Genomic DNA, 12,816 nt, shown 5'->3' on the forward strand with positions numbered 1-12,816 from the left:
AAAACACTCGAGGCAAAGAGCTATCTGGTGTTCAAATTACTGCCTACTTCCTTAGGATTAGAGTGCAGCCTCTTCAGGCTCGCAAAAATCCCCTTTGGACGTATTCCGGTGAAAATGACGCCAACAGAATCTCCAGTGATCTTTCTGTAAAGGACTTGGAAAAATTGGTTCGAAGAATTTCTCGATTAGGCAAGAAGGATCCTATTCCCTCCTCCTGTCGAGTGGAACCATACAGTGCTTCCAATCCTTTTCCCGAGGTATTTTCTCTTCCCGAAGTTCTATCTTGTTCTGAACTGTTCCTCGTATCTTATTGCAGTGGTATCTCACTTATTCTCTTTTGTCACTATTTCCTTGTAGAATCATCCTACTATGGCTTCCCTTCCTCCTCTTCACGAGGATGGAGAGGTCGAAGAAAGAGCCGTTGTCGATGATGTCAACCAGGAGACCCCTCTTTGTGAATGAACCCGCAGATTCTCGAAAATCTGCGGGATCTACTGAGAAGGATGCTGCCTCTGAAGATACAACATCAGCGCAATCTCCTCCTCCTGCTGTTTCTCCGAAGAGCAAAAGGAAAAGGAGCAATGCCGAAGATTCCGGGACCTCGAAACCCGAAGAAACTGCTCCTGCACCTCGAAAAGCAGCTTATGATCCATACATCGAGAGTATCATCAGCTCGTAGGTTCCTTGCTCTTTTCCTTTTTTATTTGAAGAATTTTATCTTGCCTTGCTTTTATGCTGCCGCTATTTTGTCACAGTGATGATGAAGAAACACCAACTTTAGATGTGGCTGCTCGAACGAGCACGTCACATACTTTAGTTATTTCAGAAAAACCAGTTGAAGGGGAGGAATCGTCGCCTCCTCAACAAAATGTTGATACATCTACTCCTTCGAGCCCCCGTGCCCCTTCACCAAAAAGGGCACGGGTTGAAAAGATTGTTGATCCTGCCCCTCAGTTGGGCAGTTCGTCGCCCCCGCTCCTAGATGATGTAAGTTTGTCGACATCTATATTTTCTTTATTTTGTTTCTTCACATCTTTTTTTTTTATTTTTTTTTTATGCCGATGTTTCTCTTACTGTGTTCACGTTGAACAGCCTATGATCAAGGATCTTCTCCGCATCGGTTCCCAATTTATTGGGTACCGTGAATATGCTAATAGAGCCGAAGGTAACGACTTTCATACTTGTCGTTTTTCCTTAATTTGTCACTCCTGTTACTTGCCGCGATTTTTTGATCTTTCTTCTCTCTTTTTTCCATATCTCGACAGAGAAACTTGCAGAGGCTAACGAACGCGCCGACGCACTGGCTCAAAAACTTGAGCAAAGTGAGGCGGCTCGCAAGAAAGCCGAACTCGCTGCTAGCAAAGCCAAGGTCGAAGGCGATGAAGCTAAGGCGAAAGCTGCTGGTGTCGAGGAACTGCAGAAGAAACTTGAGGATGCGACATTGCCTTGGATGAGCACAAAGCTGCACAAGCTTCTCGTGACGAAGGAATCCTCAAGCGTTTGAAGTCGCAAAGTCGACGTACTCTAAGTAATATTATCAATCCCTTTTATTTTACTGCACTTCCTGTTTCTTGGTTGTTGACTGATGTCTTGTCTCGTGTGGCAGCCCAAACAAACCAGGATTTTGATCTGGATAATCCTGTCAACGATCCTCTCCTTGACGCACTTTCTCTTACGGAGTTTCACGGGCGCGAAATTCGTGAAGGCGTGGCAAATGCTAATGCAGGATTGTCGGCGTTGTTCCCTTATTTCTTCCCGAAGAAAGAAGAACCCGCAACTTTCCTTAACCTCGCCAAGATGTTTAATGCTTCGGAAGACACTGGGATTGAAGATGCGTCGGGGAGAATATGAAGGTTCTTTGTCGAGAGTATCTTGTTGCCCTGGTTGCGACAGCCGAGACGCTTGATTGGATGAAGGTTGGCGACACCGGTCGGATAGAGCGATCAAGATGGAGGTCGCTGATCAAGGCGGCCAAGCCCAACACGAAGAAGATCTTGGCGTATCTGGGGATCAAGCCAGCTTCAACTCCTAGCTCCTCGAGGCCGGAGGTCTAGTTGCATGCCTCTGTTTTTCTTTCTGTTTCTTTTGCTTCTGTCGCCAAAGTAGTCATTTGGCGACACGTACTTTCTTAACTCCACTGTAATGCCCTTGTAATTATTCCAAGAGATTAATGAAGACTTCTATCTTTGCTTGTTATTTGATGTTGTCTTGTTTATTTTTTCAGTTGATATTTGATAACTATACTCCATCTTCTGCTCCTTCCAATGTTTCGCCTTCTTCTTCCCGCGAGGAAAGCTTTTGGTGATACCGCTCCTGTCGACGATACCTTGTCGCAAGAACTGGATGAACTTCGGCAACAACTTCAGTATGCGAAGAAGCAAACACTTGTGATGATGGAGCAATCTCGTAAGTCATCTGAAGCCGAAAAAATTGCTCTTCAACAAGCTCGCGAGGCTGTAGCTGCTAAGGAAATTGCTGCTTCCGAGGCTGAAAAGGCGACTATTCGAGAAAATTTCATGCTCGAATTAATGAATGAAGCCGGTGCGAGATATGTCGGGTATGCTGTTTCATCTGCTGATATCCTTTATCTGCATACTATTGTTTCTTTGAAGGTTTCCGTTTTTTTTGTTTTGATAGGTGCCTTTACTGATGCTGCTGCCGAGGAAGAGAGGGTGAATGCTAGGACAACCCTCCTTGTTAATCTCTCCTTGGACCATGGTTCTTTGTTTTGGGCTACCCCGAGAAAGGACCCGCCAAATTGTCGATTTCAAGATCGCGCCTCTCAAACTCGTGATTTCCTCGACTTCTGTACCAAGACCTTGTCCATGGTTTACAACTCCATGTTTCCTCGGAACGTCCAACCAAAAACTCTTCCTGAATTGATGGAAAGGTTCAAGGATGCTCGCAGTATCCATGATTTTGTCAAAGCTCAACTAGTAGGCGGCGCCAGATTTGCTCTTATCATGCTCCAAATCTGCCACTCGAAGCTTGACCTTACCCAGGTTGTCGAGAAGGTTCACCAAAAAGTAAAACGTCGGAGAGTTGGTGTTGACAGGATTAACACGAAGGTTACGCCTATAGCCGAAGAAATGATTGAGGACCTACTTCGGATGGATGCCGACTTTTTTGCCGATGGCCATTATGCCGATTTTCTTGGTGCTGCTCCTGAGGAAAACAGGGTTACTCTTGATGACATATTGAATCAAGACTAGTTAGTTTCTTCTTGTAGATATTTTTTCTTTGTAATCCACGACTATATTGTAAAGCAATCATTATATTTCTCTGTTTGTTTAGCCCACGAGTGTTTCGGTGACTCTTTACTATATTTGTATACTTGCGAGGTTTTGAACCAAGGCATTTATATATTTAAGGCGAATATGAGCCCCCAAGCTTTTTATTGAGTACTATTTTGTATTTTTGTTGACTCACGAGGTATTTGAATACCAAGGCAAGTTTTTCCTTTTGTTGATGAACTATATTGAAATTCGTCGGAGCGAAGACTTTGGTCATGTCGATAAAGAAGAAAAGTTATATTGTCACTATCTTTATTATATTGCAGCACCGCGAGCCCGCCTCATTAAAAACCTTCTCCGGCCCCACTCGGTGCCCCGAAAAAGGAAAAGAGTGCGTACGAAAACTCGCGGGCGTTTCGGTACATTGAAGCTTTACAAAGACTATATTTTGACTCTAGGCGTAAAACGCCTAAGTTGCGCCACGTTCCGGGGTTTGGCTCCTCCACCCCTGTCTTCTTGTCCTTTATTCTGTATGCTCCTCCTCCAATTACTTCCGTGACAATGTAAGGGCCAAGCCATGGTGACTCGAGTTTTTCATGACTTTTTTGCGTGAGCCGAAGAACTAGGTCTCCCACCTGAAAAGATCTTGGCCGCAAACGTCGACTGTGGTAATTCTTCAAATCCTGTTGATATTTGGTTACCCGAGATAATACTTCATCTCGAGCTTCATCAAGTGCGTCGACGTCGTCTTCTAGCACTCTTCTCGACGTTTCTTCATCATATTCAGCGACACGTGGAGAGTTGTGCTCTATCTCGATTGGTAGTACTTCTGCTCCATGAACCGGGAAAAACGGAGTTTCTGCGTTCTTTGTGTTTGGTGTTGTTCGGATGCTCCACAACACGCTTGGTAGTTCTTACGGCCATGTATGTCGAGCTTTTTCCAGTGGTCCTAATAAGCGCTTCTTGATACCATTGCAGATGATGCCATTGGCTTTCTCGACTTGCCCATTGGTTTGAGGATGTGCAACTGACGCAAAGTTCAGCTTAATACCCACCTCTTCGCAATAATCTTTGAATTCATGGGATGTGAAGTTGCTGCCGTTGTCTGTGACGATGCTGTGGGGCACTCCAAATCTGAAGACGAGGCCTTTTACGAATTTTACTGCGGATGCTCCATCTGGTGAATTTATCGGCTTCGCTTCTATCCACTTTGTAAACTTATCGACAGCTACTAGCATGTACTCCTTTCCTCCTGGCCAGGATTTGTGTAACTTACCCACCATATCAAGTCCCCATTGAGCAAAGGGCCAAGACAATGGTATTGGTGCTAACTCTCTTCTTTGGAGAGTGAGGTTTTGCGGCGAACCTTTGACATGCGTCGCAAGTTCTTACTATGTCCTTGGCGTCCTCGATTGCTGTCAACCAGTAGAATCCTGCCCGAAAAACCTTGGCTGCGATAGCTCGACTACTTGCGTGGTGGCCACATATTCCTTCGTGTACATCCTTCAGGATTATTCTTCCTTCTTCGGGTGTAACGCACCTTTGCAAAACGCCTGAAATACTTCGCTTATACAATTCTCCCTTGACCACCGTAAAAGCTTTGGAGCGTCGAATTACTCGCCTTGCTTCAACTGGATCATCGGGTATTTCTTTCCTCATGATGTATGATATGTACGGCTGCATCCACGGTATCTGTATCACCATGACCAAGTTCTGATCCTCTTCTTCGTCCTCTTGCTTTTCCTTGGCAGCCCCCGAGGGTTTCTTCTCCTTCTTTTTTGACTTTGTTGGCTTAGTGGATCTCTCTGTTATCTCTTCCCAGAATACACCTGGCGGGATTGGAAGGCACTGTGACCCGATGTTTGCAAGAACGTCGGCTTCGTCGTTGCTCAACCTGCTAATATGATTTACTTCGCATCCATCGAATAACTTTTCAAGCTCGTTGTACACCTCCTTGTATGCCACCATGCTATCATTGATTGCATCACATTGGTTCATAACTTGCTGAGCCACCAACTGTGAGTCGCCAAAGATTTTTAATCGAGTTGCTCCGCAGGCTTTCGCCATCTTCATCCCGTGTATGAGAGCCTCATATTCTGCTTCATTGTTAGATGCGTTAAGGAACGTCATCCGGAGGATGTACTTCAATTTGTCGCCTTCAGGTGATATGAGTACTACTCCTGCGCCAGCTCCTTCTAGTCTCTTGGACCCATCAAAGTTCATGGTCCAAGTTCTCGATAAATCTGGTGGTCCTGTATTTTGCAACTCCATCCATTCTGCGATGAAGTCTGGCAGTATTTGCGACTTTATTGCTTTTCTTTTTTCATACGTGATGTCCCGAGGGGAAAGTTCTATTCCCCAAAGGGAGACACGACCCGTAGCTTCTGGGTTATTCAGTATATTTGACAAGGGAGCTTCATTGACCACTATGATCGGGTGTGCTGAAAAATAGTGGCGCAATTTTCGTGCTGTCGTGAACACTCCATATGCTAGCTTTTGGTACTGAGGGTACCTTTGTTTTGAAGGTGACAAGACTTCGCTCACGAAGTATACTGGCCGCTGCACTCCATGGATTTTCCCTTCTTCCTCTCTTTCGACAACTAATACCGTGCTAACCACTTGGGGCGTGGCTGCAATATACGAGCAGAGAGGTTCCTTTTCCTTTGGAGCCACCAGGATTGGTGGTGTCGAGATTTTCGCTTCAGATCCTCGAAAGCTCTGTCGGCCTCTTCGTTCCACTGGAATTTATCTCCTTGTTTTATCGGCGCATAAAATGGTAACGCTTTTTCTCCTAACCTGGCGACGAACCTGCTCAAAGCTGCGACTCGCCCGGTTAGGCTGCTGTATTTCTTTCAACTTTGTTGGCTTTCTCATTGTTACTATGGCTTGTATTTTGTCGGGATTTGCTTCAATCCCTCTTGCCGAAACTAGAAACCCCGAAGTTCTCCTCTGGGACGCCAAAAGAACACTTCGTCGGGTTCGGTTTGAGGCAGAATTTGTCGAGGTTGTCAAAAGTTTCTTTGAGATCCTCGATCAATGTTGTCCCCTTTTTGATGTTATGACGACATCATCGATGTATACTTGCACGTTTTTCCCGATCTGTGTTGCTAAACACTTCTGCATCATCCTCTGATATGTTGCTCCCGCATTTTTTAGACCAAAGGGCATTGTTTTGTAGCAAAACACGCCGTAAGGTGTAATAAACGCTGTCTTGGCTTCATCATCTTCTTTTAATCTGATCTGGTTATAACCAGAGTATGCATCCAAGAAGGAAAGACGTTCGCAACCTGCCGTGGAGTCGATAATTTGATCGATCCTTGGGAGGGGAAAGTGATCCTTAGGACAATGTTTATTGAGACACGTGAAGTCGACGCACATGCGAAGGACTGTCGTGTTTTTCTTCGGCACCATCACTGGGTTAGCTACCCATGTGGCTTCTGTAGATATTTCTCTGATAAAACCAGCTTCTTCGAGTCGATTTATTTCTGAAAGCATGGCTTTGCGGTTTGGTTCCGAAAAACGCCGCAAAGGTTGTACGATTGGTTTATTTGTTGGATCCAAATTTAGGTGGTGCTCGGCAAGTTCCCCTGGTACTCTGGCATGTCAGCTGGACACCATGCAAAGATTTTCCAGTTCTCACGGAGGAACTTGACGAGCGCGCTTTCCTATGCGATATCCATATCGTTTGCGATAGATGTCGTCTTTTTGGATCTGTCGGGTGAATCTGCACCTCCTTAGAATTTTTCTCTGTGTTGAAAGTTGATTCTTTATTTGGCCTTCCAGCGTACGCGGTACGTCGTAATCAGTCATGCTTTTTGACGCAAAGTACACGTCTTTCATACCTAAAGTTTCGGCCAACCTGTGAAAATCCTTGTCGCACTTATCGGCTAAGGCAAAGCTTCCCTTGACTGTGATTGGTCCTCTTGGTCCGGGCAACCTCCACAACAGGTATGTATAGTGTGGTACTGCCATAAATCTAGCATATGCTGGTCGTCCCAACAGAGCGTGGTATTGTGATGGAAAATCCACGACTTCAAATTCGAGCTTCTCGATTCTATAATTTTCTCGGGTCCCAAATTGAACATCGAGATTGATTTTTCCCAATGGATAACTTGGTTTCTCTGGTGTAATGCCGTGGAACCTTGTGTCTGTTGGTTTCAAGTTTGCTAAGGATATGTTCATCTTCCTCAATGTATCTGCATACATGAGGTTCAAGCTGCTGCCGCCGTCTATGAACACTCGAGAGACATCAAATCCTGCGATAAGCTGCTTTGGCGAGAATAAGTGCTTGGCCCCTGGTCGAGGAACTTGCTGCGGATGATCTGCTATTGTGAAGCCGATATCTTGTCCCGACCAATTAAGGTACTCAACTGTTGGTGGAGGCATTTTCTGCCATAAACACTGTCGTGAGATTACTTTTTGAGCTCTATTGGACGGCCTTCCCTTCGAATCATCAACACCGCTCCGTTGGAATTAGGATCAACATAGGGTGGTGGTGCAGGTTCTGCAGATATTCTTAGCTGGTGTCTATTGTCCTCTGTAATCGCGGGAGGTGGCGGGAGATGAACCTCGCTCCTAGGCTCCCGAGGGTTTCTCTGTCTTTGCTCGAGCGTGAGCATTTTCTGCGTATCCGAACATTGCACGAAAATTTCGACGGTCTTCTGCAGTGCCACTGACCGTCTTTTCCCGTTCTTTGTCGAGGAAGAAATGCATCGCACGGTCCGTTCAGCATTTCCTCGGGGGACACGAAAGGTCTTGGAAACCTCGGCCCACTATTTTGCCTGTTGCGTGAATCATCCCTATTATCACCTCGCTGTTCACCGCTTCTCCGGTAATCATCTCTGTTGCCTCCTGTATTTGTCCGAAAACCTGCCGAAATTTGTCCTGGGCGTCGTAGTTACGGTACGTCCGAGGAAATCTTCGCCTCGGTTGATAGTTTCGACCACGGTCCTCCTGCGCGACCTGTGTCGTTTGTTGTGGACAGCGTCTTCTCCATCTGCCCATTTATTTGCTATCTCCATTAACGCGGATACCGTCCTTGGATTGGTCCTTCCCAAATCCTCGACAAAGTCTCCACGCCCGACTCTGCGACAAACGCATCTATTGCTCTCTCGTCAGATATGTTTTCTGCCGAGTTTTTGATGATATTCCACCTCTGGATGTACTTTCTCATTGGCTCATCTGGCTTTTGTCGACACGCTCTCAACTCCTCTAACGATGCGGGTTTTTTGCACGTGGATCTGAAGTTCTTGACGAACACGTCCTCGAAACTTTCCCAGCTGTCGATGGATCCTGGAGGGAGTTTCTTTATCCATTATCGTGCGGCACCACTCGGGTGCACCTGGATGCTTTGCATGGCTGTTGCCCTAGTTCCTCTGTCGGCTTCACCGTCTCCAGGATAGTCGACTAGCCAATCCTCCGGATCTTGAAGGCCGTCGACTTTCTTGAAATTATCGGGTAACTTGAATCCTGAGGGGACACGAGTTTTTCGGAGTATCCACGTGAAGACTGGTAAGCCGCACATATCTTCGTCGTTAAGTTACGGGGATTGCCGATGATCCCTTACGCTTTGCCGCGCTCTGTCGACTCTTGCTTGTGCTGCCGTGTCTCTTGCTCCACTTGGCCCTTCGAGTCTTGCCATGTTCTTGCTGCGGGTCGCGGACTATTTTGCCTTGCCACTCCTTCGGGAGGCGTTGATATAAACGCTGTCCCCATAGCTCCAACTCCTGCTACCGCCATATTGTACGGTGTTTCCCTTGGGTCACCCGGAGGTGGTTTAGATGCAAGGATAAAAGCATGTGTCGCCATATACCCAGCCTCTCGGTGTCTTAGGGATGATGTTTCCTCTTGTATCTATCGACATAAAGGACATGTCGAGGTTTTGAACCAAGTGCTCTCTTTCCGCTTCGGGTATGTGTTGCGTCTTGACCTTGCTCTGTTCCGCGCCTCCCGATGGCTATCACCCGTAGTTCTAGATTGTCGACTTAGATCTGCCCTTCTCCTGCTGGATGCAGAAGCTGCCTCCTTTCTCCTGTTCAACTCAGCTGTCTGTTTTTCCAATTCCCTGGCAGCTCGTGCGAGCCTATATTGATATGCTTGCAATTCTTACGGTGTGGCTGTGGTAGCCATTGGTTACGTGCCGTTCATAGCTCTCGCAGCTCTGTCCCACGCTGCTTGTGAAAGTTGAACTCTATCTCGCGGCTCTGGCCCGACGTATTTGTTGCCCAAGCCTTGTCGCAGATTGGAGGGATCGACGTATGGATTTCCCAAACTGTCGAAAGCCTCAGATGTCTCTTCTTGATTTTCAATGGCGTAAATCTGATGATACTTTGTACTCAGATCTATGTTGGGTTTGGTGACATCGTCGTTGAGATTGATGAAGACCTTGCCCACTGCCAAAGATTTGTCGATGAAGTCGTAACTGTCGACATTGCTTGAACCATCGCTTATATATGAATCCGCAGATGACTCAAACGACATGTCGTTGAAGATCTTGGCGAGTTTCTCTCTTGCTCTGATGCTGACGTAGCGTGTCGCCGAGGTTTCTTCTTCTCCTGATTCGTTTGACGATGTATAGCTTGAAAAATCGGAATCGGCCACTGATGATTCCGACGAAATCGGAATCTCGACACGATACGATCCTTCCTTCTCGACGCGAAAGTGGAACCTTCCGAACGTCATCTCCATGGGCTCCGCGGTCACGCATATGCATCCAAACGGGAGGGTGGGTGAGGAACAAAATCGACAAGACCAGTAGCAATCTGTTTACCTCGATCCATTGTGTTGCTTGCGGTTGACGATGTCGAAGATCTTGAGCGTGCCATCGAGATCAGCTCCTTACGCCTCTAATTCCCACAGACGGCGCCAATTGACAAGGTATTGACTTGTCAATGCCTATGGATTATAGGCTAGGGTTTAGTTAGAAGTAGAGGGCAAGTAGATCTCGAAGGTTTCAGCCGAAAAGTACTCGACGACTATGAAAGCTAGGGTTTGCAGACAATGATTCGATTGATCCTTTGTCCCTCGACTCCCCCTTATATATGAGGTGGAGCCGAGGGATTCGTGCTATACAAGTTTACATAGTCCGGGACGGTTTCTAACTCATCCCGCCAGATCACAAACAACACTTCCTATTACAACTCTATCTTTCCTTAGTAAATCTTGGGCTCCCGAATCTTCTTATTCTTCGGGTATTGGGCTTCCAGTAAACCCCGGGTACCATCTTCGGCAGGCCCATTTGGGATGCCTATGTCAGCGCGGAAGGAGTTCATCACCACCATCGCCGCAGGAGTAATTCATCATCGGTATTGGCATCCCCTTGGTTTGTTCCAAGCTTGGGGGAGTGCCGTGGTATCACATCATCACTACCTTTTACTTTTTACTGTCAAGTAGTGTCATATCATGAGTAGGGAAGTTATCATATAAGATGGGTTGCAGTTTGGAAGTATCTCTTCTTTAGTTGGTTATCTATGTATCCCTTGGTGTGAGTTATCGTTATGGAATATTAATGAGAAATCTTATCATTTACATATTGCACATCTTATTTTAGTTTGCAATCTCTGCTATATGATTTACCTTGTTGTTAGTATTGGTATCACTTTGGGAGCATTGAATAAATCTATTTGGTTTTGGCAAACTTAGCATTGGTCAATAGCAATAACACTTTGAGGTTTAAGTAGAAAAGAGAAATACATGTAGTTGTTTCATTGTCTTTCTTTCTTGTTAGCTCATAGCTTATTATTCTGAAGTTAAAATTGTTTGTGCTTATAAGGAAGATGCATGATTGTTTCTATCACATGTATATTTGTTTGTTTCCCTCGACTCTTATGCTTGCTAATTAACCTTGTTAGCCAAAGACCTGTACTGAGAGGGAATACTTCTCGTGCATCCAAACCTTAACCCAAACCTATGTCATTTGTGTCCACCATATCTACCTACTACATGGTATTTTCTGCCATTCCAAGTAAATACTTCATGTGCTACCTTTAAATAATTCAAAATATACTATCTCTTATTTGTGTCAATGTTTTATAGCTCATGAGGAAGTATGTGGTGTTTTATCTTTCAATCTTGTTGGGCAACATTCACCAATGGACTAGTGGCTTCATCCGCTTATCCAATAATTTTGCAAAAAGAGCTGGCAATGGGATTCCCAGTCCCAAATTAATTAAACTAAATAGACACTCCTCCATGGTATGTGATTGATGGACGGCACCCGAAGGATTCGGTTAGCCATGGCTTGTGTAAGCAAAGGTTGGGGGGAGTGTCATCATCATAATAAAACCAAAATAAAAAGGCACTCCTTCATGGTATGAGATTGTTGGCAGGCACCCGAGGATTCGGTTAGCCATGGTTTGTGAAAGAAAGGTTGGAAGGAGTGCCACACAAAATAAAAATAAAATGGGAGCCGCTCTTTGAAGGTTGTCTGGCAAGGGGGGTTAGTGTACCCGCTACCAGTCGTTGACAACAACAAACACCTCTCAAAATGTTACTTTTATTATCTCTATATGATTTCAAAACTGAAAAGTTCTAGCACATGATTTAATCCCTGCTTCCCTCTGCGAAGGGCCTGTCTTTTACTTTATGTTGAGTCAGTAAACCTATTTCTCTCCATCTCAAGCAAGCATTTTAGTTGTTGTGATCAAACTATTATATTGTGATTTGCTTTATCATGTCTTTTATTCTTCCTTGTTTAGTACAAGTTTTATCTGAATGAATATAGCTTTGCAAGTTATCAATGATCATGAGGAGACCATTATGATTGAGTATGCAAGTTGTGCCTTATAAACTTTAACATGAGAGCGCTGCTCAATGAGATAAGTATAATCTGTTAATTGTTCTCTGACCAAGAACGAAGTTTGCCATCACCAACTATGATTTCTTATGCACCTTTATTTGTGATTACTTTATACTTGTTTCAAGTTGAGTTATATGAGGAAGTTGTTTACTAGAATGTCTTGTGTGAATGAATATGATGCTTCTTGTCCGTATTTTATTTATCGACTCTTCACTCCATAAACATGTGGTCCTGTTTACCGAGTTCAGTTTCGCTTGGGGACAAGCGAAGTCTAAGCTTGGGGGGAGTTGATACGTCCAATTTGCATCACTATTTTATATCATAATTTGCTGTTATTCATTGATATATTTCATATTGGGACACAATACTTATGTTATTTCATCTATTTTGCATGTTTCATCATTATTGGAGGATCAAGCACCGGAGCCAGGATTCTGCTGGAAAAAGCACCGTCAGAACGCAATATTTCGGAAGATCAACTGTGGAAGGAAATTATACCAAAAATCCTATTTTTCAAGATGACGAAGGAAGCCAGAAGGAGGAGCTGAGAAGGCCCAAGGTGGGGCCAGACCACAGGCCGGCGCGGCCCATGGCCTGGCCGCGCCACCTTGTGGTGTGGGGGCCCCACAGCCCCTTTCACCTCCTTTTCTTCGCGAAATCCTTCGTCCCGAAAACCTAAGCTACAGTGGGTACCTCGCGAAGAGCCACAGCCGCCTCTGCGGGGCGGAGAACACCAGAGAGAAAAGAGCTCTCCGGCGGGCAGGAATCCGCCGGGGAAATTCCCTC

The 12,816-nt window shown here is 45.3% G+C and overlaps 1 long non-coding RNA gene across 1 annotated transcript; it reads left to right on the plus strand.

The window, feature by feature from the left end:
- Window positions 1-483: 483 nt before the first annotated feature.
- On the plus strand, window positions 484-1,167 carry LOC139833843 (uncharacterized). Its single transcript, XR_011749376.1, has 3 exons — window positions 484-675; window positions 756-987; window positions 1,093-1,167. It is a non-coding gene; the product is annotated as an uncharacterized lncRNA (long non-coding RNA).
- The last annotated feature ends 11,649 nt before the right edge of the window (window positions 1,168-12,816 follow it).

The sequence above is a fragment of the Lolium perenne genome, chromosome 7 (genome assembly GCF_019359855.2).
Source record: "Lolium perenne isolate Kyuss_39 chromosome 7, Kyuss_2.0, whole genome shotgun sequence".
Taxonomy (NCBI): Eukaryota; Viridiplantae; Streptophyta; class Magnoliopsida; order Poales; family Poaceae; genus Lolium; species Lolium perenne.